The sequence below is a fragment of the Oratosquilla oratoria genome, chromosome 22, assembly GCF_046742065.1.
Source record: "Oratosquilla oratoria isolate Oo_2021 chromosome 22, ASM4674206v1, whole genome shotgun sequence".
In the NCBI taxonomy this organism is placed as follows: Eukaryota; Metazoa; Arthropoda; class Malacostraca; order Stomatopoda; family Squillidae; genus Oratosquilla; species Oratosquilla oratoria.
Window position 1 is genome coordinate 59,675,681 of NC_134798.1, and position 16,498 is coordinate 59,692,178.

At 43.9% G+C, this 16,498-nt stretch overlaps 1 protein-coding gene across 4 annotated transcripts in view; it reads right to left on the reverse strand.

The window, feature by feature from the left end:
* Window positions 1-16,498, reverse strand: part of LOC143037633 (glutamate-gated chloride channel-like) — a 186,830-nt gene that overhangs the window by 31,358 nt on the left and 138,974 nt on the right. The window lies entirely within an intron of this gene.

Sequence of the window (16,498 nt, forward strand, 5' to 3'; positions counted from 1 at the left end):
AAAGCTACAGGCCAAGGGATGAAATGCTCGCTAGAATGAATACCACCCCCCCACCCCCCACCCCCGCTTCGGCGTTGTTAGGTACAGCAGATTCACTACGGAAGAGAACGAGTGTCAATACCTTGGGAGTGGAGGAGAAGGGTGAGTGCGGGTAAGCGGTACCTAAGCCTTCCTATTCACATACAAGATATTTAGGTATCGTTGCTCAAAGGATTCCAAAGGATTACAAAGGCGGAGCATGCCGACAGGAGACCTTTTGGTTCATATCTAGGTCGGATGCGAAAAAAAATCATAATAATAAAACAATATATGCGATGTTCATGCGTCACTGTACGCATGTATGCGACGTTTATGTGTCTTTCCTCGCATACATGCGAAACTCAGGCGTCGCCCAACGCATACATGCGACGTCTAGATGTCACGCTACGCATATATGAGACGTTTAGAAGTCACGCTACGTATATATGCGACCTTTAGGCGTCACCCAGCGCATATATGCGACGTTTAGAAGTCACGCTACGCATATATGCGACGTTTAGACGTCACGCTACGCATATATGCGAAGTCTAGATGTCACGTTACGCATATATGCGACGTTTAGACGTCACGCTACGTATGTATGCGACCTTTAGGCGTCACGCTACGCATATATGCGACGTTTAGACGTTACGCTACGCATATATGAGACGTTTAGACGTCACGCTACGCATGCATGCGACATTTAGGCGTCACGCTACGCATATATGCGACGTTTAGACGTCACGCTACGTATGCATGCGACCTTTAGGCGTCACGCTACGCATATATGCGACGTTTAGACGTCACGTTACGTATATATGTGACGTTTAGACGTCACACTACGCATATATGCGACGTTTAGACGTCACGCTACGCATATATGCGACGTTTAGACGTTACGCTACGCATATATGCGACGTTCAGACGTCACGCTACGCATTTATGCGACGTTTAGACGTCACGCTACGCATATATGAGACGTTTAGACGTCACGCTACGCATGCATGCGACATTTAGGCGTCACGTTACGCATATATGCAACGTTAAGACGTCACGCTACGCATATATGCGACGTTTAGGCGTCACGCTACGCATATATGCGACGTTTAGACGTCACGCTACGTATGTATGCGACCTTTAGGCGTCACGCTACGCATATATGCGACGTTTAGACGTTACGCTACGCATATATGCGACGTTTAGACGTCACGCTACGCATTTATGCGACATTAAGCGTTTTCGTTCACCAACGTGCGACATGTTGCCGTCTTCGTACGCTGAGCTCCGTTCATCGATAAACGATTGGGATTGGTTCGCGGGGCAGACCTATGCACTGCATTATCCTCCAACTCCGGAACGTTTATTGAAACGTTGATAGAGTGACACCCTCGGGGGGGGGGGAACGTTTCGAGGCGCAATTAACGTTAACCTGACCGGGTGAGAGCCGTGTCGAATAAGGTTAACGTTAAATTGATCGAGTTAGTTGTGTCGAAATGGGTTAAGGTAACCTGACTAGGATAGAGAGTCGTTGTCAAAGGATGTTAAAGTAATCTTAATTAACGGATTAGAGAACTGTGTTGAAGCGGGCTAAGGTAAACTCTAAGGGTCAGGGAGCTGAGTTAATGTGAACGGGATTAAAAGCCCCGTTGAAGTGGGTTAACATGACGAGAGAAAGAGAGAGAGAGAGAGAGACGGAGGAAGAGAGGGGGGAGAAGGAGAGAGAGAGAGAGAGAGAGAGAGAGAGAGAGAGAGAGAGAGAGAGAGAGAGAGAGAGAGAGAGGGGGGGAGAGGAAGAAAAGGGAATGAGAGAGAGAGAGAGAGAGAGAGAGAGAGAGAGAGAGAGAGAGAGAGAGAGAGAGAGAGAGAGAGAGAGAGAGAGGGAAGGAGAGAGAAGGAGGGAGAGATAGGGGGAAGCAGAGAGGGAGGGAAAGAGGGAGGGAGAGAAATAAGGAGGCAGAGGGGGAGGAAGGGAGGGAGAGAGAGAGAGGGGGAGGGAGAGAGGGAGGAAGGGAAGAAGAGAGGGAGGGAGAGACAGAGGGAGAGATGGAAAGGGAGAGAGAGAGAGAGAGAGAGAGAGAGAGAGAAAGAGAGAGAGAGAGAGAGAGAGAGAGAGAGCGCAGCTCAAGCGGAAAACAGTTTTGTAACGACGAAAACTCCGTTGATGGTTGAGTATCCGACCGCAACAGGCAAACGATCGAGAGAGAGTCAGTCGGTGTAGAATGATCCTCTCTCCCCCGCCCCTCTCTCTCTCTCTCTCTCTCTCTCTCTCTCTCTCTCTCTCTCCTCACTCTCGATCATATATATATATATATATATATATATGAAAAAGGTGGAAAAAGAGAGTCACGGGTCTCGTTCCGACTTTATTCCTGACCGGTTTCGCTTGTAGCTTCTTCTTCAAGCGAAACCGGTCAGGAATAAACTCGGAACGAGACCCGTGACTCTCTTTTTCAACTTGTCACAATGTCTCAATATATATATATATATATATATATATATATATGTATGTGTGCATATACAGTATACAGTATATGTATGCATATCCGGGGGAGACTGCGCTTCAGCCCCATCGATTGGGTCGGGGTCGGAAACTGCATCCGGACACTCAAAGGATTCGGGAAGAGCCGGAAGTCGGTGTGCAACAGCCGGAAGTCGCGCAAAACGTTTATTTTTTTTTATTTATTTTTTTTTTTACTTCACCCCCGAGTCTCTCACCTACATGTATATCCGTGGACATAGATACTGACGCATACACATATACACACGTACGTACGTGCACACACATACGCTCACACACACACGGTCACGCATATACATACACACACACACAAAAGATTACAAAGGATTACAAAGGCGGAGCATGCCGACAGGAGACCACAAACACGCTCACATATACACACACGCGCTCACACACACACATACACACACACTCATGCACAAACACGCCCACAAACACACACATACCCACAAAAACACACAAAACACACACACGCATGGATGCATGCACAAAAATTTTCAGCCGAAAAAATATCGCACGACGGCAGTCAGAATGAATAAATCCTCAATGTAAATGTACATAATGTATAAACACATGATATGTATACAATCAGATAAATGAGACAGAATTCAGCTGGCGATATGCAGAGCAACACGACACCTGGAAAGGCTCTTCAGATATTTGGTTCTGGCTCGCGCCTTCCCGTTTTATTGCATAGAGGACGCCACATCCATCACAAATCCACTCGGACATCCACTCGCTCATCCACACGCGCAGACTCCCACTCCCTGGGCGGGTCAACTCTCGCGCATGACTCGCATTCTCACTCCCTCCTCTCCCGCCGCCTCTCGGTCTCCTCGTTAGGATGCAGTCGTATTCAAGTGGACGCGAATCGAAACGCGGGGCCCGCGACAACAGGCCCTGCGGCTCAAACGAGGTCACGAGGGGGAGGGGGAGGAGGAGGAGGAGCAGGTGGACGAAGGGAAAGAGGCGGGAGTGGAAGAGAAGAATGATGAAGAGGAAGAGGAAGTAGATGAGGAAGAATAAAAAGAAAAGAAGCAGAGGAAGAAAAAGAGGAAGCGGAGGAAGAGGAAGAAGGCATAGAAGAAAAAGAAGAAGAAGAAGAAGAAGAAGAAGAAGAAGAAGAAGAAGAGGCGGTGGATGAAGATACAGATTTTTTTTTTTTTTTTTTTTTTTGCCAAGTTAATTTGAACGTGGTCTACCTTTCATGTCACCCTACTGAGTTACGGCGAGGACAGAGCATGGAGTGTGGACATACTTCAGGATAAAGATTAATTACCGAGGAAAGCCTCAGAAGTGGGTGTCACGTGGGTGAGGTGGGTGTGGGCGGGGTCAGGTTAAGGCGAGGGCTGGGCGTGGTAGAAGGGACGAGGATGGGACAAAGGGTGGGAAGACGGGTGGGTGAGAATGAGGGCACGTGGGGTTGTGGGTGAGGATGGGCGTGGGTGGGGTGATTGTGAGGTGAAGGTGGGGTGAGGGTACGGGGTGATGGTGATGATGGGTTGACGGCGGGGGAGGGGTGGGGCAAAGGGGGGAGGTGAAGGGGAGGGGGGGCGAAGGGGGGAGGTGAAGGGGGAGGGGACAGAGGGAACGGCAACTGAGAAAGTGGAAAAATGGAATTGGAAGCACTGGGCATGTAATGGACCCGAATATTGCTGAGGAGGGAAAGGAGAGAAAAAAGAAGAGGAGAAGAGGGATGAGAAGGAGGAGGAGGTGGAGGAGGAGAGAGAAAAGGAGAAGGAAGAGGGTATGGAAGAGGAGAAGGAACGTGGGAAAGAGGAGAAGGAAGAGGGTGGGGAAGAGGAGAAAGATGGAGAGGAGGAGGAACGTGGGAAGGAGGAGAAGGAAGAGGGTGGGGAAGAGGAGAAAGATGGAGAGGAGGAGGAACGTGGGAAGGAGGAGAAGGAAAAGAGTATGGAAGAGGAGAAAGATGGAGAGGAGGAGGAACGTGGGAAGGAGGAGAAGGAAGAGGGTGGGGAAGAGGAGAAAGATGGAGAGGAGGAGGAACGTGGGAAGGAGGAGAAGGAAGAGGGTGGGGAAGAGGAGGAAGATGGAGAGGAGGAGGAACGTGGGTAGGAGGAGGAGGAAGAGGAGAAAAAGGTGGAGGAAGAAGAAGAAGGGATGAAAGAAGAATGTATGTACATAAGAACATAAGAAAGGAGACTACAAAAGACCATAAGTACTACACTAGGCAGTTCCATGTCCATTACTATCTATCTTCCATATCCATAAAGTTACCTAAGCTTCTTTTAAAATAACTGATAGTTTCAGCGTTCACTACTTGGTTACTAAGTCTATTTCATTCTTTGATCACTCTATCGGTAAATCAATTCTTGCCTATTTCCTTCTAAATCTAAATTTGTCCAATTTAGACCCATTAATGCGAGTCCTGCTCTGTTGTCTTAATATGATGACCTTGTCTGCATCACTGTTGTTAAAGCCCCTGATCCACTTGGAAACCTCTAATAGATCACCTCATACTCTGCGTCTTTCTAGAGAGAGTAAATTAAGGTACCTAATCATGACTTCGTAAGGTAAATTTCTGAGCCCATTTTGGTCATTCTCCTCTGTACTGATTCCAGTGAATTGATGTCCATTCTAGAGGACGGAGACCAAAACTATGCCGCATAGTCAAGGATGGGTCTAACTAACGCTAGATAGAGTTTCATAACTACCTTTACACTTTTATTCGTTACCGTCCTAGCAATGAAACCTAATGCTCTGTTGGTTCTATCCCTGGCGCTAATGCACTGCTTCATGGGTTTAAGGTCAGGAGTCACTAGCACTCCCAAGTCTCTCTCGCACTCAGTTTTCTCTAAAAAGGTGTTATCTAAACTATATCTGCTTTCTGGGTTGTGTAAATATACGTTTATCACATTGCATTTTGAGATATTGATATCCATTTGCCATTTCATCGACCATGTGAACAATTTGTTAAGATCTTCCTGCTGTATCCCAGCGTCTTCTCCTAACCTGATCTGGCGTCCTATTTTAGTGTCGTTCGCAAACTTATTAACATCAGTAATAATCCCATTGTTCAAGTCAGCTGTATACATAATGAACTATAAGGGACCCAAAATCGAGCCCTGGGAAACTCCACTAGTAACACTTCCCCAACTTGGATCTTACACCTTCAATGGTGACCCGCTGTTTTCTGTCACTGAACCATGATCTAATCTATTCAAACACTTTTCCTCCTATGCCATGGGCTTTGACTTTATTTAGTAGTCTGGTGGGGCACCTTGTCAAACGCTTGGCTAAAGTCAAGGTAACATTGTAACTATCATTGCTATCAGACACCTTGTACATATCAGTTAGAAGATTAATCACACATGTCTTTCCCTTGTTGAATCCATGCTCTGAGTCACGAATCAAATTATGTCTCTCGATGTGATCTCTGATTCTATTAGCTATTATTGATTCTAGCAGGGAAGAAGGGAGATGAGGGGGAAGAGAAGGAAGTGGAGAGGAGGGGGAGGATGAAGAGGAAGAAGAAAAAAAAAGGAGAAGAAAGATGATCAAGACGAGGAGCAAAAGGAGAAATGAAATGAAGAACTCTAAAGGGAAGACGAACGAAAAGGTTTGCCGCCCTCCAATATTTCGAGGACAGTGTCTGTTTCGGATTGAGAGGAACTAAGAGAGTTTTGCAGTGTGCGTGCGTATGTATGTATGTATGTTTATGTGTGAATGTGTGTGTGTATGTGTTTTTGTGTATGTGTGTGTGAGAGTGTGTTTGTGTGCGTATATATATATATATATATATATAATATATATATATATATATATATATATATATATATATATATATATTTATTTGTGTGTGTGTGTGTGTGTGTGTGTATGTGTGTGTGCTTATATATATATATATATATATATATGTGTGTGTGTGTGTGTGTGTGTGTGTGTGTGTGTGTGTGAATATATATGTGTGTGTGTGTGTGTGTGTGTGTGTGTGTATGTGTATGTGTGCGTGTATGCATGTATGCGAGCGCAATTCGAAACCGCAAAACGAGTTTGGTTGTTTTCGAACGTTTGCAAACGTTTCTGTAAACACAGTTGTTTATCTCTCTTCCTTCGTGTGTATCTGCTTGGCCGCGCTAAAGTTAACATTTTTTTTTTTTTTTTTTTTTTTTTTAGCGTGACCGACCAGGCTCCCACGTTTGCGTTAAATCACCTTCCCTACACTCCTCACCCTTCCACTCTACCTGCCGGCAGTCGATTTTATTCATTCGTGAGAGCCCCTTCGGTCGCAAAACGTTGAATAAAATCGTTCATAAAAACGTTCATAAAAACGTTTATAAAATCGCGTGACGTCATTCATGAAAAAACTCTTCAAAGTCTCCTGCGTAAGTCTGGCTTGAGTCAGAACAAAACCTATACATAAATATTTATACCATGCATATACATGCACCATTATATAGATACATATATACATATGCATACATATATACATATACATTTACATATACTGTACATATATACACATATTGTATGTGCATTGACTCCACTGAAAGCGTTTATGGCATTCGAGCTGACAGAACGACATAAGCGGGAGTCATAATCACAAAAGGTATTTAGTTGATCTCCCGGGAAGCAGCAGCAGCAGCAGCAGCGGCGGCGCCGGAGCGAGGCTGCCGTTGCCATGGCGACCGCTCTCGGGCGACCTCCTCCTCCTCCTCCTCCCAGCTTAAATTCGCGACGCCAATTTCTGCCCTTTGCAGCCGTGACGACGTGCACTGACATGCTATAGCGGACATGTCTTTTATACATACATACATACATACACACACACACACACACACACACACACATGTACAGTATATATATATATATATATATATATATATATATATATATATGTGAGCAAAATTGTGTTAAAAGAAAATGCACGATGATTTTGTGGGAACTAATGTAGTGCGCTGGTGGCATCATCGGAAGCGTGCTGCTCTTGCATTTGCTCAGTTGTGGGTTCGAATCCCGCTCCAAGATTTCCAGGAGTGAGTGTGACATTCCCCGGCTGTCCAAACGAATAATAGGGCAAAAGTGACGGCTTCGGCCGCAGCTATGCGGCTCCACATCCTCCTGATTTATTTAATTTTTTTTTTTTTTTTTTTTTACTTAAAGGCTCACGATAGTCCAATTCTGGAGAGAACAAGATCATTATAGCATTTCACCAAATTTATCCCCAAATTTCGTAAATTCAAACCTGGATTCTGAAATCAGTCCTAAAGACTCCGTCATTCATAAACCTCACGTTATGGCAACATCCTCGACTCAACACAGCCTGATTGGCTGTTGAAACGGACCACTTGGTGCGACAGCCAATCAAGTGCTGTTATGATGAATACGTCACTAATAACCCTCGGGTTATGGCAACGTTCGCGTCTTAACGGAGCCTGATTGGCTGTTGACCTAGACCGACCGGTGAGAGAGCCAATCAGGAGCGGTTATGACGAGTGAGTGTGTTGTCATAACGCCAAATTTACTTGTTTTTGGCAAAGTCCGTTCGCAGGGGCAGATCGTCGAGTGACTTGGCAAAAGACGAGGAACAGGTTTGGGCTCAACCTTTCATAATACGATATATTCAACATGTCAGTAATTTGGAGGTGAGGTGGCAGAAGAAAACGTTAAGGCTAGAGTATGGAGCTTTATTCAGAACCAGACGTTTCGACCTTTTGGGCCTTCCTCAGTGAGTCCACTGAGTTCACTGAGGAAGGCCCAAGAGGTCAAAACGTCTGGTTCTGAATAAAGCTCCATACTCTAGCCTTAACGTTTCATTTTGCCGTCACACTTCCATATTTGTCTGTCTTTGCATACATGTTAGTAATTATATATCTTATATATACAAGCACCCGGCTGACGCCGGCCGTGGCTCTGCCACTGGTGCTTGGCCTGCGGCGCCGCTTCGCCTTTTCCTCGTCTTGACGGATTTTATTCAGTCTCCTTTGGTCACGGGAGTCTTTCATAGCTTTCCTGATGGCGTATTTGTTTCTTCGTTTTGCCTGGTTGAACGTTTTGAAGGCCTTCTCTAAATAATACATTTGATATGTTTTGTGGTCGGGTTTTCCGCCCGATTTCACAGTTTTTATACCCGACGAAATAATGTTTCGAGAAATTTTCAGAAACGCTGTCTTCAATTTCTCCGTCAAAAAGTTCAAAATTGTCAAACATTTCGTCGGAATACTCGAAATCTTCAACTTCTCGTAGCGTCTCGTTGAATTTAAGCACTTTTCGTTGGAATTCTCGAACAGATGCGTTGGCACGGAAGGTTTTAACGTCTCTGTACAGATCCGGGAAAGCTTTTGTGTGTTCGTTACGTAACTGGGCATGCAGGTTCTTGTCATTCTGCAGTTCTGTTTTTTTATTTTTTCCGGTTAACCGTAATCCATTTCCAAAAGTGGCGAAGACGCCTTTTCTTGTTAGCGTCGGGTTCCCTGGCGGGCATGGTGCCTAAGATACAAAAAAACAACCACTATCTTAAACAACGTGACGTGGCCCAAAAACGCCGGACCCCTTTCCGTTTTCGCTCAAGCTCACTATGGTTTTGTGAAAACTGACAAATTGAGAAAACTCCGCGCTTTATAGTATATATATATATATTTATATATATATATATATATATATATATATATATATATACATATACATAATTCCAACAGTCGCCCCGGAATTCGAACCGGGGCGTTGCGTGACGCTAGGCCAAACCTGTACCGACTGAGCTAAAGTAGGCGACTGTCGGAATTACTTGATTGATATACGCTGTCAATGGCGATTCTATTCATATATATATATAAATATATATATATACATATATATATATATATATACATATATATATATATATATATATATATAAAATAAATCATACGAAAATCGACTTAAGCACATGAATCTGTTTTCCCTAAAAAAAGCGTAGACTCAGAGGTGACTTGATACAGGTCTTTAAGATTTTAAAGGGAATTGACAACATCAAAAGTGACAAAATTTTCACATTGAATGAGAATCAGACAAGAAACAATGGTCTCAAACTGTCCGGAAATAGATTCAATTTGGAAGTAGGTAGAAACAACTTTGCCAACCGTGTAGTTAATGAATGGAATAAACTTCCTGCACAGGTAGTGCAATGTAGTTCAGTTCGAAGCTTTAAGAATCATTTAGATAAATACCTAAGTAAGATGCTGTAATTATTATAATTTATGTTATATTATTTGTTTTTGTTTTTTTATAATTTGTCTGTCTGATTTTCATTTATTATTAGTTATATGTCAATTTATTATCATTTACTATTTACCTGTTTGTTTGTTATTCAACTATACCAATGCATTTATTTATGTATTTTAATTGTTATTTACATTGTTATAGTTTTAATTTATTATTAATATGATTTTTTTTTTTTTTTTTTTTTTTTTTTTTTTTTTTTTTTTTTTTTTTTTTTTTTTTTTTTTTTTTTTTTTTTTTTTTTTTTTTTTTTTTTTTTTTTTTTTTTTTTGCATCCGACCTAGATATGGATCAAAAGGTCTCCTGTCGGCATGCTTTGCCTTTGTAATCCTTTGTATATATATATATGTATGTATATATATATACACACTGTCTATATTGTATTTTGAGCTTGGAGGATAATTTGCATGCTTTGCAACCCGGTGAAGAACAGATTATTCACCTGTGTATATTTGTACCCAGACACAAACACACACACACACACACTTTTTCTAACAAATTTCCTCTTCTATGCAGAACTTCCCTCCATATTCTTATTTTCATTTTAATATTTCCTTTTGCTTTTCTTCTCATTTTTTGATCCATACATTGCCAACGAGTCTCCTCTATTCCCTGAACATGTACAAACCATTTTGACGAGGATTATTCGCCTTTTCAATTCCACTCTTATTCTATTTCAACCAATTTTTTGACACATTTTCTCTCCTTGAAACCAGAGACCTTTTTCTCGCTCAACTTGCAGGTCTGTACCAATCTATCTTTACCAACTTCGCCTCCTTTTTATTATTATCATTATCATTTTTTGGCGGGCCTAGCTGTGGATGAGCTGTGTCTTGCGACACTGCTTCTGACCCAGGGCAGTGGACAGGATGCAGGGATGACCCGTCATCCAGGAGGTGCCAAGATAAGAGGGAGGGAAGAGGGTGGAGGGGAGTGGAATATATAGGAAATGAAATGGGTGGGAGTGGTTTCTATGCCTTTTTCTTTTTGGCTACCACCCCGTGTAGGGGGAAAAAGCCTTTGGTATATGTATGTATGTATGTATTCTTTGGCGACGGAAGCCAGCGGTGAGAGATCGCCCACAGGGATAGAAACGCTGGTAAACTACATCCCAGAGTAACTACAACCGTTTTGGTGAAGCGCGACTGCAGTGGCCGTAATTGGCTACCACCACAATGTCGTGGGTTGGCAAATAAAAGCCTCACTACGCGTTTAATACAATACATTGAATAACAATTTCAGAGAGCACAGCAATCGACAAATGCATGCCTACAAGTCTGAGGCAGAGTTACAACTAGACGCCAAACCTCTTTGCGCGAAACATACACATTTCACTTGGTTCTCCTTAGAGAATATACAAAGAACTGTTATCAAATAATACATACATACATACATATACCAAGGCTTTTTCCCCCTTACAAGGGAGGTAGCCAAAAAGAAAAAGGCATAAAATCATTCCCACCCATTCCATCCCTAAATACACTCCACTCCCCTCCACCCTCCCTCTCATCTTAGCACCTCCTGGATGACGGGTCATCCCTGCACCTGGTCCACTGCCCTGGGTCAGAGGCAGTGTCGCAAGGCACAGCACATCCACAGCAAGGCCGCTTTATTAAATCGGCGACCCCCCAAATAATACAATGACAATTATAAAATTAATATGCAACAAAATCTATAATTATGTAATGCAAAAATACAAACACAATTGAACAATTCGCAAGTATAATACACAATAAATGTACGATGTTACAACGCAGTACGTAAATATAATATACGCAATGATACGATACCATCACACTGATACAAGACCACTGCCTCCGTTACGCTCTCCGAGATGGTTTGTTTTGTTCCTTCTTGTGTCTTCTTTCCTTCATGGGAATTTTAAAAAAGACGAATCTGGCATTTAGGATTTTGTCTACCTTTTCTTGTGTCATTCCTGCGCTTGGGGCCAAAACCTCCCATAGAAAGTTCTCTCTATTAGGAATCTCTAAAATTCGCAACTTATTCGGGAAGAAACGCCCTTCAAAAAATATGTCGGAATAGTAGACTTTTTCTGATATTCGATATTTCCTATATTATGGACCTGTTTGTTCTTAGTATTGGAGATTTCCAAATTCTAGGCACTCGAAGTAGAAAGAACTATTGAATTATGTATGCATGGGTGCACACACACACACACACACACACACACACACACACACACATATACACACACACACACATACAATTATATATGTATATATATATATATATATATACACATACATACATATAACATTTATTAATACTTAACGATGTGCTAACATATAAACCTGTGTGTGTGTGTATGACGTCAATCTATAAATGGTGCGGCGTCACTATGAGGCGAAGAGCGCCGCCACAGGGGTGGGGGGGGTGACAGCCCCCCGGAAGGTCCCCCCCTTCATCCTCCCAGCTCTCCCTTGCAATCCCCCCACCCATCCCCAGCATCCCCCCACCCCCCACCTTGTAGTCCCACGTTTCTGTGTCGTGTCATCCACGTGAACATGACCAACATTTTGCATTTGAACCAATGTCGGGATGGAAGGAAATATCTCTCTATTTTTCTCTCTCTTCCTCTCCCCCCCTCCCTCTCTCTCTATTTTTCTCTCTCGTTCGTCCTTGTCTCACAATACATATATAAATACATATGCATATACATATGACGCTGTTCGGAGGCTCTTATCTTCCTGTGTTCGATTTCAGATATCTGTCACCTGCTTTCTCTCTCTCTCTCTCTCTCTCTCTCTCTCTCTCTCTCTCTCTCTCTCTCTCCCGCAGCTGGCTCTATAGGTTGCAAACCCAAAGCTTAATGGCATGAAATCATATTTATGCCTCACGGTCAATGTCGGTGTTTGTCGAAAATGACGGGGAAGGGGGGGGGAGGGGGGGAAGGGAGGAGGGGGAAGGGAGGAGGGGAGAGGTTGGGAAGGGGGAGGTGGAAGGAAGGAGGGGGAGGGGAGAGGCGAGAGGGGGGGGAGAGGTTGGGAGGGGTTGGTGGGAAGGGAAGGTGGACTATAGGGGCAGGGGGAGGGAGATGAGGTGGAAGGGGGCGGGTGAAGGGAGAGGTAAGAGGAGGGGAAGGAGGGAAAAGGGGGTGGATAGAGAAGTTAGGTTATGGGGAGGGAGCGGGGAAGGAGGTCGGGGAGGGGAGAGGTGGGTGGAAGGAAGAAAAGAAAGGAGGAGGGAGGTGGATAGGAAGGAGGGGGGGCTATGGGGACGGGGAGGAAAAGGGGGAGGGGAAGGAGGCCGGGGAGGGGAGAGGTGGGTGGAAGGGAGAAAGGAAAGGAGGAGGGAGGTGGATAGGAAGGGGGGGCTATGGGGACGGGGAGGGAAAGGGGGAGGGGGAGGGGGAAGGGAGAGGGGGAATGGGGAGTGGGGTAGCTGGTCATGAAGCGGAAGCCAGTCTCCACTGCAAACGAACCTTCAGCTTTGGAGTAATTCAATTCACGTGATTGGTGATGCAAACGATAAAAAAAAAAATAACTAAATAAATAAAAATAAAATATCGACACGAGCTTGATGTAGCGGTAAAGGGTGACAACTATATCAAAATGTTCCTTGAAAAAATAAAATAAAATAAGATAAAATAAAATAATAGAATAATTATAATAGAATGGGAGAGGGGGGTGTTATCTTAATGATTTTTTTTTCTAGGCCACCCTTCTCTCTTTCTCTCTCTCTCTCTCTCTCTCGCCCTCTCTCTATGTATCTATGTACGTGTGTGCACGTAAGTCTGCATACATGTGTGCGTGCGCGTGTGTGTGTTCGTGCGCGCGTGCACACCACAAATCTTGGCAAACACGGCTAAACCCAAAACATGTGTCTGAATGCGATTCTGCCAAGCCCGACTGTTTATTCATAGAAAACGGGATGTTGGCGGGTGTCAGAAAATGTCAAACCGATACATTAATCAACCGCATTTGCATACACACACACACACACACACACACACACACACACACACACACACACACCTTTTTATGGCATGATGAAACGATGACAACCTCGTTGAATCTTTGATAATGGGGAAAAATAACGAATTTCAAAGGATATATATATATATATATATTATATATATATATATATGTATATATATATATATATATATATATATATATATATATATATATATATGTATATATATATATATATATGTATATATATATATATATATATATACGTTTCTCTTTAATTGATCCTGATTCCGTTTTCAATTTGCTTCCGTGTGGTAATTCTTGGATTCAAAACGGCGCACTCTATATGCTTTATTCTGGCGGAAGACGTCCCACGGACCAGAAAGTGGCCCATCGCTCGTTGGGCAGGTGGGCCACCAAGATGGCCCTACGGCCCATTTCTATATCAAGAAACGGTTAGACAACTTTATGGATGGGGATGACAGGTGGTCATGGACATGGAACTGCCTAGTGTAGGACTCATGGTCTCTTGCAGTCTCCTTCATTCTTGTGTTTTTGTGTATTTTATTTTATTCTATTTTCAGGAATCTGCCTAAATAAATTTCGAATCATTCCTATAATAAGTAATAAGCTTCCAACAAACAAACACACAAATGAATATGCAATTCAATAGATACACGAATACAGATGAATATAGATTCATAAATAGATTTTTAAACTTAAACAAAATCATAGGGGCTATGGATGAATTACAATGTTAGTCCCATCTTAAGAATTTCTGTTCGATTTTTTTCTATTTGTTAGACTTTTTTGTATTTTCTAATAACAAACGTCTGACGATTTTATTAAACTGAGAGGAAGGATCTCGTCTCAGGGGGGTCCCGGCCGCCGAAGGTCCCGTTCAAACGAGGGTCCGCGAGTGACACCAGTGAGTCCTGACAGACCCTCTTCACTCCATAATAAAATCACCTGACGGCACTCCAGTCAAAATGTAAGGAATAGGTAGGCCTCGGTATTGCGGGGGTCTCTGTCATGTAGGTCGGCGACTGGTGCAGACGTCTGTGACAAGCTGGAAATGTCCCTCCCTCCCTCCTTCCCCCCCTCCCTCCCTCCCTCCCCTCCCTCCCTCTCTCTACTCCGGCCACAGGCAATAGCAGGTAGAAAGGCGGGGTGATATGCAAATATAGGAGATTGTACACGCATACGTATACACAGGTATGCATCATATATACATATATATATATATATATATATATATATATATATATATATATATATATTATATATATATATATATTATATATATGTATATATATATATACATTTATATATACATATATATATACATAGATATGTACATATATATATGTATATATATATATATGTATATATATATATACACACACACACACACATATATATATATATGTATATATATATATATATATATATATATATTGCAACTCTGCACTATTTCACATTTTCATCGATATATTTCCACGGTTTCCTTGACTGTCATTTCTCATTATCATCATCATCATTTCCTTTCTCGTCTCTTTTATTGCCTCTTTCATCTCGCCTCTCCCGCGGCTGACCAGCAGCGACTGCCTCTTTGTTTGTTTGTTTGCTTGTTTGTTTGTTGTTAGCCGAAGCGACAAACTGGGCACTTAGCACTCAGCTTCGTTATTCTCTGATTTGGTTTGCACCCTCTTCCTCCTTGTCTCCTCCCTCCTCCTCCTCTTCCTCTAAGTCTTCCCCCTCCTCCTCTTCCTCCATGTCTTCCCCCCTCCTTCTCCTCCTCCTTCGCCTCCTTATCCTCGTTCTAATTCTACTCCTTCTTTTCTTTCTCCTCTCCTCCAAATTCTCCTCCTCCTCTTCCTCTATGTCTTCCCCCCTCCTCCTCTTCCTCTATGTCTTCCCCCTTCCTCCTCCATGTCTTCTCCCTCCTTCTCCTCCTCCTTCGCCTCCTTATCCTCGTTCTAATTCTACTCCTTCGTTTCTTCCTCACCTCCTCCAAATCCTCCTCCTCCCTATTTTCCTCTTCCGCCGCCTTCTCCCGCTTCCCCATCTCCTCCTCCTCCTCCTCCTCTACTTCCTCTTCCTCCTCCTCCTCCCTCTTCTCCTCTTCCGCCTTCTCCCGCTTCCCTCATCTCCTCCTCCTCCTCCCTCTTCTCCTCTTCCGCCTTCTCCCGCTTCCCCCATCTCCTCCTCCTCCTCTACTTCCTCCTCCTCCCTCTTCTCTTTCTCCTTCTCCCGCTTTCCCATCTTCTCCTCCACTTCTTCCTCCTCCTCCCTATTTTCCTCTTCCGCCTTCTACCGCTTTCCCCCATCTTCTCCTCCTCTTCCTCCTCCTCCTCTACTTCCTCCTCCTCCTCCTCCTCCCTCTTCTCCTCTTCCGCCTTCTCCCGCTTCCCCCATCTCCTCCTCCTCCTCTACTTCCTCCTCCTCCCTCCTCTCTTTCTCCTTCTCCTCCTCCTCCTCCCTCGTCTCCTCTTCCGCCTTCTCCCGCTTCCCCCATCTCCTCCTCCTCCTCTACTTCCTCCTCCTCCCTCCTCTCTTTCTCCTTCTCCCGCTTTCCCCCCATCTTCTCCTCCACTTCTTCCTCCTCCTCCCTATTTTCCTCTTCCGCCTTCTACCGCTTTCCCCCATCTTCTCCTCCTCTTCCTCCTCTACTTCCTCCTCCTCCCACTTCTCCTCTTCCGCTTTCTCCCGTTTCCCCTCCATCTTCTCCTCCACTTCCTCCTCCTCCTCCCCATTCCCCTCCTGTGCGTGTCTGGGTCTGAGGTACATTTTCGCAAACCACAATAAA